The sequence below is a fragment of the Canis lupus genome, chromosome 29, assembly GCF_011100685.1.
Source record: "Canis lupus familiaris isolate Mischka breed German Shepherd chromosome 29, alternate assembly UU_Cfam_GSD_1.0, whole genome shotgun sequence".
Lineage (NCBI taxonomy): Eukaryota > Metazoa > Chordata > Mammalia > Carnivora > Canidae > Canis > Canis lupus.
The window spans coordinates 27,396,355-27,414,052 of NC_049250.1; the positions used below are offsets into that span (position 1 = coordinate 27,396,355).

Genomic DNA, 17,698 nt, shown 5'->3' on the forward strand with positions numbered 1-17,698 from the left:
ATTCTTTGTAAGTCTGTTACAGACTTTAAACAACGTTGCAGGGCAGCCCAGGGTGGCTCAGCGGTTTAGCACTGCCTTCAGCCCAGGTCATGATCCTGGAGACCAGAGATCGAGTCCCATGTTGGGCTCCCTGCATGGAGCCTGCCTCTTCCTCTGCCTGTCTCTCTCTCTCTCTCTCTCTCTCCTGTGTGTGTCTCTCATGAATAAATAAATAAATAAAATCTTTAAACAAAACAAAACAAAAAACAACCAACATTGCAGTGATGCTATAATGGTGTCACTAGTTTGCTAAGAAACTGTGAATTAGTTTCTCAAGAAGAGAGGACACATTATCTCTATAATGCAATGACTAAATGCAAGATAGTACATTTATGAACATCTATATGAATGAATGACTAAGGCTATACAATAAAGGCTATAATTAATTAATTCAGGGAGTATTTATGAAGCACTCACTATGTCACTTATTATTTGAGATGCTGACAATATATTAGTGAACAAAGAAGATACAAATTTCCACCACATAGAACTGATAGTTTTTGCATCTTAGAAGAGGAAGGTATGGCAGTCATGTAGGATGCCAGTAAAACCCTCCAAAGGGAGTCTTCTGCAATCATCTGCCATGATAAGTCATCCTATTCATGGGTTGTTCTTAGCCAATGACTGGACTCAGAGTGGGAACTAGAGATGGGCCATTCTAGCTCCTAGAAGACTCCCTTAATGACTAACCCAGGCACTGGGGTCCAACTTTGGTCAGCATGGCCAAGACTTTCTCAGAGCTATGTGTAGTCTGAGGCTTTTCCTACCCAATTCTTCCTAACTTCTCCCCTTTCTAAGATATCAGACCTGTATTATGGTCTGAAGACTCCATACCTATCCCTTTCCCCTTTAGTTTGAGGTATTCCACCCTCCAATAAGTCTCTTGCACCTCTAATTCCATTTTGGAGTTGGTTTGCTAGAGGCACAGAACTGATACAGAAGGGTAGCTAAGATTTTTTTCATTTTAATTCTTTAAGCATAAAATAGATTTTTATACTTATTTGACTGCCCATGATATCTTAGTACTGCTTTGTCCTCATTTAAGAGTTTGAGAAATCCATAAAGTGAGAAGAAAAGTGTTCCCAGTATGATTCTCAACAATTATGCAGATATATTTTAGAAAGCAAAATCATTAGTTTCAAATAATGCATTGCTGAAGCTGGCTAGAACCAATTCTGTGCCTCTCTTCCAAACTTCCCATTCAGTGACATCAGGTGGGTAGTTGGAAATCAGCCATGGCGGAAGAATTTACAGCATATAAATTGGCAAATTCTACAAATTGGGGTGGTTTTTCATTTTGTGGTGGTTTTTTGTTTTGTTTTGTTTTGTTTTTTTTCAGAGAACAAGTTTACCAGCCCATCACTGTTTCCAGATCTTGTATTCAGACATGCCTAAACAGAAATCCAAGAATAAGAGTATATACTTTTAAAAGTTAAACAAAGACAGAACCAAGCAAAGGTTTGCAAAATGTTCTTGAAAATAAACCCAAGTTGATTCTTGGTAAAAAACAAAAACAAAAACAAAACAAAATAAAAGTTTAATAGTTTCTCTATTTGTTCTGCTTTAAACACTCATGTAACCTGTATTTTTATGCCTTTTTGTCTCTCTACACTTCTACCCTTGATAGTACCCTCAGTAGCCTTCTCTGGAAGCAGCCCACCACTATTTGTCCCTTTTACCTTACATTAATATGGAGCCTCCGTTGCATTATTCTGATAATATGCTATCCAAGGAAAACATCTTTGATTTATTCTTTGCAATTAAATGCATCCCTTGCCTCCTAATTTACATTTTGATATATGAAATTTTGAGATACATCGTGTTTTGCTAAATACTCAAAATACATCATTCCTGACATCTGTGTAATTTGTGAACCTTAATTAACATTCACTATTTTTTAAAACTTATTTCCTATAATTACCTATGTCTTTTCATGATTTTTCATGTTTTTAAATATTTTTCTTTAATGTATCTTGATTTTATTTATGATCCCACACTGTACTTGACAGTCTATTTTTCACATTTTTTCCCTATCATGGGGTGTATTCTGGTGGTCCTCTCTAGAATGTTTTGCTTGTTTTTCCTCCTTTTGAGTTCATTTTCTGGTTTTTGTTTGTCATTTGCCCTTACAAAACCGTATGAGGAAAATGTTGGTTTTATTATTTGCTGTGGCTATAATAAAATAACTTTAGAAATGATGATAAGAAAAGGCAATATATACCTCTCCCATGATCTTTATTAATGCATTTAATGGAATGCATTTTTGGCAAGATTCCCATCAATTTCCTTGGAACAGAAGAACCCACCCTGTCTTTTAGTGGTACTAAGAGAATAGAAATAATATTAAGAACTACATGTTTTCAACAAAGCCTAATACTTTTTGGTATGTTCATTCAGCAGAATCCAAACAAAACATTAAATGCAGAGCAAATATGTGATCCCTATGACTCTATTCCTTTATTGCCACACTCAAGGCAAACATCATGCATTGTCATCACCAACCTTTCCACTGAGCAAAGGTCTCTACTCCTCTTCATGATTGGAATGTGTAATGGAGTAAAAATATCTTTTTACAAAGGTCCTTTTTTTTAAATGTTTTATAATACTTCTTTAATATTTTGGCATGCTTGAAATCCTTCTTGAATTAAATGATATTCTAGGGACTGAAATATTTTTCAAATTCCCCAGGTTCCTAAAGACCCTAAAGTTTCTTGTGTTTTATAGATGTCACTTAACTTTCTTCTTTCTTGCTGGCTTTCTTCTTGTTCTATTTCTAATATTAAAATATATATGCAGGCCTCAACTAAAACAAATTTTAAATTTGAGTTAGAGATGTTTCATACCACGGGCTGTTTAAGAACACCTTCATAAATATGCCTCAAATATTAATATCAAGAGGTAAAAAGGAGAGGTGCCTGGATGGCTCAGTTGGTTAAGTATCTTCTTTCAGCTCAGGTCATGATCCCAGGGTCCTGGTATTGAGCCCCACATCAGGCTCCCTGCTCAGTGGGGAGCTTGCTTCTCCTTCTCCCTCTGCCTGCTGCTCCCCCTGCTTGTGCTCTCTCTCTCTGTGTCAAATAAATAAATACAATCTTAAAAAAAATAAAAAGGTATAAAGAAAGCTGTCCAGTTATTTAGTATCACCAACTCAAGTGCTATAAAAACATCTGATTAATAAGGCATATTGACAAATGATAGCTCTGGCTTCATGTGTGAGGAAAAGATTCTTGTTATTTGACTCTGAAGTTTACAGTACTAAAAGAATAAGCTCATAAATGAATTTCACCAAAAGCTAATATTCTGATACATGTTGCAACAGTATATCCAATCATCAGAGTATTTAATGAGCTTTCTTCTGTCCATCTGATGGTCAACTTCATATCATAAAAGGACAGAAATTGCTAATACTTGCTCCTTTTCTACTGTGGTAGGCACACCAATGATGTCAATCTAATCACTAGAGATTTTATGAAGTAAAAGAGGGAAGCACAAGAGTCCTAAGGAGATTGGAAGGTGCTGTGAAAGGCTTTGAAAATGGCAGAAAGGGATACCAGCCAAGAAATGTAGTTGGCCTATAGCATCTGGAAAAGGCAAAAGGACCAATTAACCCCTACGACCTCCAGAAGGAACATAGCCCTGCCAATATCCTTATTTTAACGCATGAAAGTCCACTTCAGACTTCTGACCTCCAGAACTGCGAGATAATAAATTTATGTTTAAAGTTATTGTGATTGGGACACCAATGTGGCTCAGTCAGCTAAGCACCTGCCTTCCACTCAGGTCACAATCTGAATCCCAGGATCAGCCCTACATGGAGCATCCTGCTCAGTAGGGAGCCTGCTTCTCCCTCTGCCCCTCACTCTGCTCGTGTTTGCTCTCTCTCAAATACCAAAATAAAATATTAAAAAAAAAAGTTATTACGATTAAGTATCTTACTACTCAGTTTGTGGGAATTTGTTATGACAACAATAGGGAGCTAATACATCTTTTTATACTTTCCTGAGAAAGGAAAGATAGAAGTTGTAAACTCTATGAAATCCTTTACCTTAACCAAAGAATGAAGCCCTTAAAAAATATTCTGAGATATTTCTATTCCCCTCTCAATATGCTGTTATGATACTGAGACATTATTGATTGTAAGCAAAAAGTACGTTTTTCTTCATAACCTCAAGAAAAAGTTTCTGTGAAAGCTGGAAAGTAACACTCTCAAGACAAAGCAAATTATTCCAAGACAATAAAAGAGCACAGAGTTTAAATTTCCAAGGTCAGAACATACTCTTAATAATGACTTCATCATCACTTTTTAAAAAATGTTTGCTCCAGTTTCGTGTTTATAACTTGGGAGTGTTTTGTAGCTCAACAGTGAGGGTGCTCCACATGAATTTCTACACACAGCAAAACTATCATTAGCATATATTCTCAAACAGACTGTTCTTCTAGCCCACTCGAATCAAGAAATCAAATGTGACTTTGTGATAATAATAATAAATATGCAAAGCATTATAAAACTCACTGTATGTTAAAGGCTAAAATATTAGGTTTATTTATAGAAGTTTAATGTGATTGTACATATTAATGACATGTAGCTTAGCATTAAAGGACAATGTGTTTCAGGACAAAGATTGTTCCCAAATTCCTTCAAGTGTGATTTGAAAGAAGTCATACAAAAGTTGTGTTCCTAAATATATCCCCAGGCCAGAATTGCACATTCCTGAAGATGCACACCAGAGAGACTTGAGCCTATATATTGCCAAGAGAACTATTTAAAAAAAAAAAATTAAGATTTTATTTATTTATTCATGAGAGACACAGAGAGAGAGGCAGAGACATAGGCAGAGGGAGAAGCAGGCTCCTTAAGGAAAGCCTGATGTGGGACTCAATCCCAGGATCCTGGGATCACGCCCTGAACCAAAGGCAAACGCTCAACCACTGAGCTACCCAGGTGTCCCTAAAACAAAAATAATTCTTATAGCAGCATATTTACTCAACTACTTATTCACAAAAGCTTTATGATGCAGCAAAAATACAGTAAAAAATGTACATATCCACAAGTTTGGGTTAAAATTCAGATTTCACTTCTTATGAACTTCTTTTGAACTGCTTATGAATATCCTAGCACTCCCTCTCACCTCCAGTTTCTTCATTGGCACAAATAAGTATAAGATCCACCGTATAGAGAAAGTAGTATTGTTTAATGGTTAGAGCAGAGATACTCAGATACTGCCTGAGTCAAAATTTTGACTTGCCTACTCACTCTATGATTGTGGACTAGAAATTCAGTGACCTTGGGGAATGAGTTTGCCTCTGTTTTCTCATCTATAATCTAGCACCTACCTCATAGAGTCTTTGGAAAGATAGCCTAGAAAATATATCAGCACATTGTATATGCTCAATCTCGGTTACCTACTATAATGTGGTTATGAATACAAATAATGGGTGAGATCATGTATAAAAAACAATTCACACTTACTGACATTCAGATATATTTATTTAGGAATTTTATATAATATGAGTATGTTACAGATGCATATAACATAGACAGTATATTGCACGTGTTTCCTCAATTTTAGGACACACCTTTTTCATATTACATCCCAAATATTGGAATGAATCTGACAATTGACTTTTGTGTTTAGTACAATGCTTTTTTTCCCCCAAAAGCTAATATTAAATTTGTAATGGTGCCTTACAAAGGAGGAAATAATACACGCATGTTTGCAATACATGTATGTATATATTTTAGTCAGGAAATTTCCTTATTCACCTTTGTTTCCCAAGGGCCAGCACAGTGTGTACCCTAATATTTGGTCACTGAACGTGTGTTACACTATGAATAAATAACTTGTGAACATCTCTAGATTTAGCCTGGGCTCCATTTTTTTCACTGCCCTCTTGCCCATATTTTGGTCTAGCTAAAGATGCTTTTAGTGAGTAGGTTACTCCTAAATATAATTTCGCTTTTGCCTTTGCAATAAGTACAAATCATCATATTTGAAAAAGTTTCTATTCTAAAGCCCAGGTTCCTACTGATCTGTCTACTTTGGGGCCTCCTACAATTCATCACCTTCCAGTTTCCATTGGGAAGGTAAGTTCCTGCTCCAACATTCCTGTCTCATTCTCCTGTTTCTCCCCATTTCCTTTCCTGCAGAGTGCAGGCCTCCAGAGGCTAGGCACTCTGGAGCAAGGGGCATGTGCTTGTGAGACATTGTGGGCAGGGTGTCTGCACAGAACCTTCCTGGACATTTTTCTCTATTTTTACCCTCATGGACAGAAGCCACTTTTTACCCATCTGTATACCTTCAGGGCACAGTATGGTGCCTGACCCACAGTGTGTAATGCTGATGGATTTAATTTTCAAACTGGACTAAGTCACAAATTACTCACTTATGCTCATCTTATTATTTGACCATTTATTGAAAACTATGAGCTAGTTACTGGGGGAAAAAAGATGAGTAAAGTTTATTTCCTTACACGGAGACTCACGATGAGTGGGGAGACAGATTTATTAACTAGTAATTATAACAACAATAAGAAAACACTCAATTCACTTATATATAAAATGTTATGAAAGCAGATAAGATGCAATGATTTATTAGCTGCTCTTGGGAGAGTGGAGAAGTGAAAATGCAGTTGGATTTTGAAGAATGACTATGTATTCAAGAGGCAGAGAATTTGAGCGGAGGGAATTAACCATATGACTCAGCAATTCCACTCCACTTATATATCCAAAGGAAATGAAAACATATGTCCACACCAAAATTTATGTACACGAAGGTCACAACAGCATTAGTTATAATAGCCACAAAATGGAAACAACTCAAATGCCGATAAACTGATGAATGGATAAATAAAATGTGGCATATAAATATGACGGGATATTCAGCCCTAAAAAGTACTGAAATGTGCCACAATATGAAAGAACTTTGAAAACATTATGCTAAGTGCAAGAAACCATATTCAAATTAATTAAAGAAGATGGCTATAACATGATGACATTTATATGAAATGTCCAAAGTAGGGAAAGCTATAGAAACTGAAAGTAGCTTAGTGGTTGCCTAGGGCTGAGGATGGGTTATTGGTGAGAAATGAAGAGTGATTTTTTTTTCTTGAAGAGTGATTTTTTTTAATAAATTTTTATTTATTTATGATAGTCACACACACAGAGAGAGAGAGAGAGGCAGAGACACAGGCAGAGGGAGAAGTAGGCTCCATGCAGGGAGCCCGACGTGGGACTCAATCCCGGGTCTCCAGGATCACGCCCTGGGCCAAAGGCAGGCTCCAAACCTCTGCACCACCCAGGGATCCCCTTGAAGAGTGATTTTTAATGGGAACAGGGTTTCTTTAGGTTGTGATGAGAATTTTCTAAAATCAATCGTGGAGATGGATGCACAGTTCTGTAAATATACTAAAAACCATTCAATTGTGTATTTCAAATGGATGATAAATAAATTATAACACAATAAAACTGTTGCACAAAAAAAGGAACAAAAAGCAACAAGCAGCCCAAACATTTAAGTTTCCATATGAAATTGTTACCACTAAGATGGTTAGTCATTATATTGCAAAATAAATATTCTTAAAATCAATGAACTAAGAAAGTTCTACATGAGAAAGGGAGAGGAGAAAGAAGACAGAGGAGAAAATCTGTAGTCTGAGATCTTTGAAAGTTGTCAGCAGACAGAATGTGGAGACAGCTGCCAGAATGACAAAGCAGATATTCATCCAATATTTCGTTCACTCACCTGTGCCAGAACAGTAATACTAAAATAAAATACAAGAAATAAATGGGCAATCTTAGCATGAAGATGTACTATGAACAAAATTCTAAGAAACAGAACATCAGTATCATAATAATCTTAACATTGTCCTGTGAATGAAAAAAATAATTATGAATATCTCAAAACACTCTCCATGAATATGAGTAATTCCATTTATATGGTTCCATGTTTCATGCAAACTTAACCTTTGTAAAAAAAAAAAAAAAAAAAGTGTATATTCCCTTCTTTAGGAAAGTCCAAGCTAAGAAAATAATCCTTTACAAGCAAATAAATGAGATGGAAAATAATAAATAACAAATTTTAAAAATAAGAGCAAACATATAAAATCACAACTAATAACATTTCAATGTTAATAACTAACGCTTACAAGGAACTATATGTCAGACTCTGTTCTAAACCACACACACACCCACACACACACACACATTCATTTAATACTAAAATCCTATGAGTTAGGTTCTATATTCCCAATGCACATGAGTTAAGATGAGGGTAGAGCTGGAGATAATCTCGCAACATTCACACAGGTAGTGAACGTGAAAGGAGAGATTCACACCCAGGCAGCCACGCTCTGTATGCAACACTGGATAAATTGCAAAGATATTTTCAGGTAGTATCAGCTATTCTTTGTGGCTGAAATGAACACAGGCTTTATGGTAAGCACTGTCAGTGCTGAAGCTAGGATGGCAGGCTGGGATAAGTTTGTCGGGATCCTCAGCTATGGAGACACTAGGACTGATCCAGCTGGGTAGTTGCTCAATGCTTTATTTATATAGGGCTGTGAAAGATCATTGGGTGCTAGTAACTTATTAGAGAGTAAACACAGAAAAGCATATTTACTGGGATTCCTCTAAGAAAAAAAAATCTGAATGTGTTAGCAGAGAAAACTCTATTTGAGCTATTTGAGATGAGAGATGATATCCCAGAGGGATACCTTCAAGCAACAATAAGTGGCTCATAACTGCTTTTTTTACTGAGATAAAATTAACATAAAAGGAAGCGCATGCATCTTATATGTTTAGTTGGATAGATTTTGACAACGGTATAAGCCTGTGAAATCATCTCCCACAAGATAAAGAATATCTCCATCTTCAAGAGAGTTCCATATGCCTCTTCTAGTTAGTTCTGTCTCACACACACAATCTGTCCTTTCACTTTGGACTAGTTCTGCCTATATTTGAGTTTGATATAAAGGAATGTATACAATATGTATACATTTTTCATGCTAGTTCCTTTCATTTAATGTACCTTTTCTGAGATTCATCCATGTTGCTTTGTTCTTTTTATTACTGAGTAGTATTCCATTGTATGAATGTATGGCAATTTGTTCATTTTTCTGCTGAGATATATTAGGACTTTATATTCCAGTTCGGGGCAACTATAAGTAAGATGGTTACAAATATTTTTGTACAATTCTTTTTTTGTGTGAACATTTGTTTTCATTTTCTTGGGCAAATGCATAGGAGTGAAATTGTTACATCATAAAGTAGGAGTATACTATTACCCTCTCTTTTTTTAAGGATTTTATTTATGAGAGAGAGAGAGGTAAACACACGAGCAGGCTCCATGCAGGGAACCTGACGTGGGACTCAATCCCAGGTCTCCAGGATCAGACCCTGGGCAGAAGTCAGGCGCTAAACCGCTGAGCCACCCAGGGATCCCCTACTATTACCCTCTTAAGAAAGTTCAGTCTGGTTAGTAATAAGACTTTCATTTCACAGAACAAGGTATGCAAGTTTGGGACCAGAGCTGAATTAAGTGTGATAATCAGAAAGAGGCTGAGTGCTTTCTTCTTCCCCTTTTCACACAGATGCTCAGCCTCATACATAAATAACCCATAAACAAATATTAAGACTATTGGTTTGAAGGATTTATAAATTATTAACTTACTGGAGGCAGCAAAATGTCCTACTCTAGGTTAAATATATGATAGTTATGAATGTACATTTTGTTTTGAAAGTTTTAAATGACATGATTAAATCTATGCCTAGTGATAGTAATTTTGGCACATTGTGGAAGGTGGACTAGGGACTGGGGAAATAATTTAAAAGTCATTGCCAAAGTTCAGGTGAAAAGTAATGAGATCAGCGTCTCTGAAATTCTTAGGAGGGAAATGGATTCAGAAGCTATGCAAACACTTCTTGTGAATGTGTTTGTGTGTGTGTTTGTCTTTCTGACTGTGTGCAACAATTTTGTGATAGTACTCTCTTTGTTTCTCACTCATTGCATTTGTTGCATCCATCCGTACACAACAGATTCTGTATTACATTTCCAAGTTTAACCAAAATACTCAGACCAGCCAGTAAACTAAGATATCACCTGCCAGCAAGCCTCCTGCCTCACACACATCTGATGCATATCTAATGTGACCAACAACACTCTCAGTATATCATGGCTTTCTAGTTTGCTTCTGCTAAGGATGTTTCTAGAACTCTCTATCTTTGCAACATAGTCGCTTGCCAGTAGTGCTCTAGAATCAGTTCTGAAAACTACAGAAGACCAAACATACAACTGAAATAACATATATGAGAATGATGTGAGTGTCAAACTCTGCCTTTTGGGGGACCTCTTTTATTGTGTTTCTCAACCATTTCTACATAAAACAATCACGGACTGGTTAGAGATGAACTTTGTCATAGCAGATTCAGAGAAAGATTAAGCATCTATTATTTTTCAGTTCAGAAGTCTTGGAAGAGCTTATCTTTATCCTTTCCTTGCTGTGACAGGCTTTGTCCTTCTACTGGCTGGCTAGTCAAACCATGATCTCTCCCTCTGACTGAAGTGAAACTGGTTGGTCATGGTTTAGGTTACATTAATACAATGTACAGTCTCACTGTGTCTTCAGTGGTATTGACCCAAAACTCTGGAAGCTATGAAAAAACTAAAAGAAAAGAAGAAGTTTCTGTCTTGTGATTAGTATATTCATAGAAACTCCATTATCCAGATTTACCCCACAATTAACTTCATAAACTTACTGTGGTTTGGTGGCCTCTTAGTCATTTTGTCTCCCCACTTCTTCTTAGGGAATCTCTTACTTGAATATTTTTCAAAACTGAAAATATATCCTGAATCAATCTTTCATTATTAAATGTTAAACATTTGGTACTTGCTGAGCAGAACCGCAATACCTGTTAATTAACTATTAGAAATACTAACTAAAGGCTACATGGGTTGGGGGCACCTGGGTGGCTCACTCAGTTGAGCATTGGACTCTTGATTTTGGCTCAGGTCATGATCTCAGGTCCAGGGATGGAACCTGGAGTCAGGCTCCATGCTCAGTGGGGAGTCTGCTTGAGGATACTCTCTCCCTCTTTCTCTCCCCTCCCCCATCTCTCATGCTCTTTCTCTCTTTTTTAAATAAATAAATGAATCTTTTCTTTTTTTAAAGGCTACACAGGTTGGTGGCTTTCATAAATGGGGTTATACAATTTTTTTGTGCATTCACCAGATGGTCAGGATCATTGGCCTCTGGATGTCTGGAGCAAATGATGGGGTTATGTCTTCCAGGAAGGTGACTTTATTCAGAAGGTAATAGACTTCCAGAGACATCAGGAAAAGTGCATGCTAACTCTGGCACTGACATGCTTTCATTGATTTTGCAAACCATTCATGTAGGAGCTGTGAGCACAAACTGCACTATATCAGAGTCAACACGAAAGGCAGGCTTCCTATATGGTAGAGGGATTTGCTTAGCTTTAGATGGCTAGCTCCGCACACTCTGATGTACATCCACACAGTACATGAGTGTTCTAGTTTTTTTTTTTTTTAAAAAGGCTCTCTCTGCATATAAAACTTGATTCAGGATTCCTCATCTTGGCACATCTTTCATCAAATTAAAACTGCAGGCTTGAAATAAAAAATTGCTGATGAGAGTATTGGTATGCTTCAGGCTCTACTCTCTGTAGGAGGAAGCCTGCAAACTGATCATAAAATCAGTTATTCATCTAATTAGGTGGGAAAAGAATACAATCCTTTACTGGAAGAAGAAAAAAAGCTTATATTGGCCTGTCTTTTTCCTTGCAAGTAGGTCAATTTACTTAAATCTGAGTATTCAAGAACTTCAGTGACATCTCCAGAACTATAACCCCCTCTCTGTGCTAAATGGAATATGTTCAATAAGATCCAATACTTACACATTACCTCCCTCCACAAGGGCTGAATAGGACCAAATCCTGGGAAAAAAACTATACTAAAATGTTGAAAGTCTGTTCAGAATGACGATAATCTGCCAGCTAGTTTCTAACAGGGATAGCTTGTTTTATATTTCCACTAAATTGTCTTCACAAAAATAGAATGAATAATGGCTTGCCTTGAAGACATTTTATTTCTCAGACATCTAAACATAAAAAGCAATATTTCTTTTTTAAACAAAATTTTTTATAAAGTTACTTGCAAATAAGATTAGTTTTTTCTAAAATAATATTTTTGAAGGATGACATTAATAATCAGAGGCCAGAAAAATTGGAGACAGAGTATCTTCCATTAAAAAAAATCCTTTTGATAGTTTTTCTCTATGAGTTGGTGCCTTACTCAACTCTCCTGCAATACTAGATCCTGTGTGCCAAAAATCTTCCTATTTTCAGTTACCTGAGACCTACCAAAATGCTACCAAACCTCAGGTGGGGTGGATTTGGGAGCTAACTTTTAAAGGTAAAAGCTGCTCATTCTACAGAAAATACAAAAAAAAAAAAAAAATTAAAGAACACAATGTTTCTATTTTGTTTGCATAGTTAGGACTAAGTTGTATTCAATTTCCTATTCAATGTTTATTAAAATAATCAAAATATTATTATAAAGAATTAATAAACATTTTTATTGTGTACTATTTCAATGAGGAGCCATGATTTATGTTCATTCCATTCCTACTATGGTGATGAAAAAGTCTTTGAGCATAAGATGCATCATAGCATGATAGAAAAAGCATGAGCCCTGGAATTAGACAAATACAATTTCAAATTTTGTCCACTTCTTTGAAAGACTACATGATCTAGGATAAGTTAGTTTAACCTTCCATAATCTCAGATAGCTCACACTTTCAAATGGATGTTATGTCTACTTAGGCTATAGCGATAGTTAACTAAGGTAAAATTTTTAGAATATCTTGAGAAATTCCTAATATTTATTACTGCGGTTGAATTATTTTATTTATTGCTATTAGCATCTTCAGGGTCATATAGATGTAGGATAGATTCCATAGAGTCAGCATCACTGAAAGATATTTTTAAGGATTTACCAGTTTTAAGGCTATCTGCTATGTCCTTGGAACCCTTTGATCTGCAATGATGATTTCTCCTTGATTTTCTACCTGTTGTTATTTTATATCTTTAAAGATAGTTAATATCATACTTTAACATGATGTTTGACATATTGGAGTTAATTTTTGTTAAGACTTCAAAATGGATTCTCAATTTACAGTGAATATTCTATTTAATGTTTTGGACTTAGATATGTACCTGGTACATGTCTATCAGTATTTACCAAATATATCTTTACCTATCTCTTCATTTGCAACCATATTGTACCACATGCCTAGTTATTCCACAGTGTATGGCTAAGTTTTGTTTGTTAATTCATGTGAGTGTTCTTAACTTTTAGTGAGTTTCATTCTACATTTACTTTAACAACCTTTTATAATATTTTGACCACTGCAGGGTAGGTAGGAAAACAGTTATGGGCTCTAGGAGTTGGCCACGCATTGCTGAGACACCATTGCTGTTACCATGGTTGATGTCTCCAGCAGGGGAGACCGGTGCAAAAAAGGTAACACTATGAAGGATACATGACATGAGACGTAAAAATGGATGGTAAAAATAAAGAGCAGCTCTAAAGAATGTGTGAGGAAAGGAAAGCTTCCATTCTATTTTGGACTAAGTCTGAAAATATGTAATAAACAGGATTCCTGTTTTATGCTGTTCCTCATATATAATTTGGAGAGCAGTAATGTGTAAAGGGCTTGTTTTTATTTGGACACTATTATCTTCATGTGATCTATTTCTTAAAGACCACTCTTTTTCCCCAGTCTATTTAGTGGTGGGGGACGATACAAACTAGATCTATTTTGTCTAAAATTTTCGCAATAATTTAGATGGCATGTATTCAACTTTTAATTTTATTAGTGGATCTCTTGTGTTTTTAAGTGCTCAGAATTATATTTATCTAACTTTGAAATAAAACAATAAGCAGAATTTTAAAGTTTATAATTATTTAAGGAGAATCTCGGGCTTCTATTTTCTTTCTGTATCCATCTGGTCATCATTTCTCACTCCCCTGCAATTTTCCTTGTTTTCTGTAATGTAATTTAGGGTAATTTATTTTTTAAAAACTCTTTCCAAACACAGGGTGTTTTTTCTCCACATAATTTTTATGTACTTAATTTGAAACTAAGTTCTATAAATATTTAAGTAATTCTATTGGCTTTTTTGGCTTAAATATTTATCATTAGTCTCTTTTATCTACAACCCCCCATTCTTAGATTCTAAATTTTGCTTCAATAATTGAAAGGCATCTATGTAAGAAGGATAATTTGATAGAAATTCTTCTTTTATTTCTGTAAACATCTAAAACATCTTGCTGTACATTTCACCCATGAAAATTAACTCAGCTACCCAAAGATATTGCAGGTAGAAATTTTTATTTTATTGTTTTCTAGAAGCTAACCTTGTGGAACGAAGTCTAATGTCAATATAATTTCTACTCATTTTTTAGTTTACTCGGATGCTCATGTGGTATTTTTAAATATATTCTGACTATAGCTAGATAATCAACCTTTTCACAAATTTCCTGAACCATGTTATTTTCATGCCAGGAACAATTTCTGCTATTATTTTCTGTTATAGATTCTGTTCATGAGCTCTGTTATCTTCTTTTCTAAATTTTTAAAAAATATTTTAATTTAAATTCAGTTAATTAACATATAGTGTATTATAAGTTTCAAAGGTAGAGTTCATTGATCCCTCAGTCTTCTATAATACCCAGTGCTTATACAATACCCACATGCTCTCTTTAATGTTTTATCTTCTTAAAAGAAACATATTACCTTTGCCTCACTTTCTCCCTATTTATTATCATCACCTTTATCTGTTTAAGCTTCTTGTCTGTGATCCAGAAAGGTATCTCCAGTTAGTCTATTACATCATAAATTGGAATTTAATGCTTCTGATTTACTGAACATGGATATGCTTTTCATTCACAAGTAAACTTTGTTCCTAGTACTCTGTTCTGATGATCTACTACTATTCATAGAGTTGGTATTTATTTATATTGTGTCATTCTGAATGTAAGATGTTCTTATTTTGCTTGCAGTAAATTTATTTCAGTGAAAGATGATTAACACTAGGACAATGGATCTTGCCTCTTCCATTGCAATCCCTATAATTTCATTTGCTGTTTACCATTCCCCTCTATCTAATTCCACACTTTATTTCTGTATTGAAAAGGAAGGTTCTATTTAATAAATGTTTTGGCATATGGGCAACATTAGAGGCTGTAAAAATTGCCCTGGACTCTACAGGAGTTTTAAATGAGTCTTTATACAAATTCTCTAACTCAGCAACTCAATCTAGCACATTATAGGATTAGAAATGAAATATTAAGACAGTTCTGGGATTGGATATGCAAGTCATGTTTCATCACCAATTTGCATTGGATGATCTAGAAAAAGGGTCACCAAACTACAGCCTACAAGCCAAATATACCTCATCTGTTTTGTTTTTGTTTTTTTTACCTCATCTGTTTTTTAAATAAAATTCTACTGAAACCTAGCCATACTTTCTCATTAATATATTGCCTATGGCAGCTTTCAAGCAATAACAGAGAAGAATGGTTGTAACAGACACAGAAAGGCCCACAGATCCTAAACTTATTTACTATTTGGCTCCTTACAGAAAAAAATTTGCCAGCACAAGCTCTAAATTCCCTACCCCCGGTATAAATAAGAGTGCTAAGGAATCTGACTCCCTATTCATCTGCACTGTCATCCATAAGTAATATGGTCTTCTTTTCCAGTAAGCAGCAAGAATAGCCTGGGGCATCAAAAACATCTATTTATACCTTATCACCAAGGTATCCTTGTTAGGGTTGTCAGATAAAATAGGGACGTCCAGTTAAATTTAAATTTCAGTATATGTCCCAGGAAATATTTGTCCATCTGAAATTCAAATTTAACTGAGTATCCTGTATTTTTATTTGTTAAGCTTGGCAAGTCTATTTCTCATGTATACCCAGTGGACATATGCAGATCACATAAAACAAGGTCCCATTGTATTAAGGGAACCAAAATAGCCCATGGATAGCCTATTCATGAGCTAGTGTTTTTTTACTTCAAATAAGAAAAGACCAAATTCCAGTTGGATTAAATAATAATGAAATGTATTATTTTACAACATGGAGTACACAGAGACTCCAAATTTACATTTCTTTTATTCCTGTTGATCTCCCTCCTCTTTGTGCTGGATCAATCCTCAAAATGTTGCAAGATAGCTGCAGAAATCTCCTGTGTTACATACAACCAGAGCTACTACTTCCAGAGTCAGCAATGAAACCATATAACTTTTGCGTATCTTTTAAAGAAGCAGAGGGGTCATTTTCCAGAAGCACCATATTAACATTCCACTGAAGTTTCATTGCCTAGGATTGGCAAAGGAAATGAGTGTATCATGATTATCTTGTGCTAATCATTAGGAGTGAGATATTGAGAAGTCAAATTTGATGACTATTGCAGTTCACCTCTCTGGCTGCCCAATATCTAAGCATATTTTTAGAAATGGTAATACCTATATAAACATATTTATATCCTTCCTGAAGAAAGTATGAAATCTGTTCTGTACCCAGATCTAAATACAAAACCCTGGCTTGTGTGCAGTTCTCTTCATCAGGTATAGATACGGCTTCTTCCAAATCTAAGACTAAGAAGTAAGGGATCTAACCCTAAAATAATGAAAACAAGAAGGGCAGAAAGGACAAGTTAACAATAATAAAATTCCCACGTGACTAAAGGGAGAATAAGAAATTAAACATAATTCTGTTGGAGAGAAAAGAGAAGATTCCCTGCCCTCAGAGAAGAATATTGTCTTGATCAGCCACTCTAACAGTATTGTTCTGTTCTGTGTATATATAGCCCTGTACATTTTTCTGTATGTCACACCTGGGGTGAATGATATAAAAACAGACCTTGCAGAATATCCTGATGCTTTAGCAGACCATTTTAAGTGGCTGAAATTCTGTGGACAAGATATTCCCAAAGGAGAATGCAATTCTCCTAACAATTTATTTAGCTTCAGATACTTTTGCTTCCAGGCCTTAATTAAAGATCTTCACTTAGATACGACCTTTGATTATAAAATTATTTGGTTTCTAGCTATAGATTGCTATGTCCTTCCCTTCCCTCTTGGTCTCAAATCAACCTCTGCCTTGAGGGAGTGTGAAACAGTTGCCCTCAGTGGGGAGGCATCATGAAAAATCTGATCTTTTACCCAGGATTGGCCTTTTTCCAGGCAGCGTAACTAATTAGAGACACTTTGACGGAACCCAAATATTGTGACCTGCTAAATTTCTGCCTCTCTGTTGCTCTGTAGACTAATTTTAGCCAAGATAGAGTATGTGGCTGTACTAACCACCAGTGGACTTGATTGTAAATCAAAGGCACAAATGACTTCTTTTTGAAAAACCATATTTCTTTCCTACATATATTTGGTTAGACCACCTTCACCCACATCTTTTCTTTTAGGCATTTACCAACATTACTCAGAAGAATTAAATCATCTCAAATCCTAAACTCTCCTTGTGCTTTTCCTGACACTAGAACCTGTATAGGAATTGATCTGAGTCCCAGGGTACAACACACAACAGTTGAAATGACTGTTGGTGAGTGCGTAACTTTGATT

At 35.5% G+C, this 17,698-nt stretch overlaps 1 long non-coding RNA gene across 6 annotated transcripts in view; it reads left to right on the top strand.

Annotated features, from left to right (window-relative positions):
- LOC119866718 overlaps window positions 1-17,698 on the top strand; it is a 95,904-nt gene that overhangs the window by 6,962 nt on the left and 71,244 nt on the right. Inside the window, exon 3 of one of the 6 annotated variants that reach the window (XR_005381130.1) lies at window positions 6,054-6,124. The exons of the other annotated variants lie outside the window; for them this stretch is intronic. This is a non-coding gene — a long non-coding RNA (uncharacterized LOC119866718). The remainder of the gene's footprint in view (window positions 1-6,053; window positions 6,125-17,698) is intronic. 6 annotated transcript variants of the gene reach the window in all.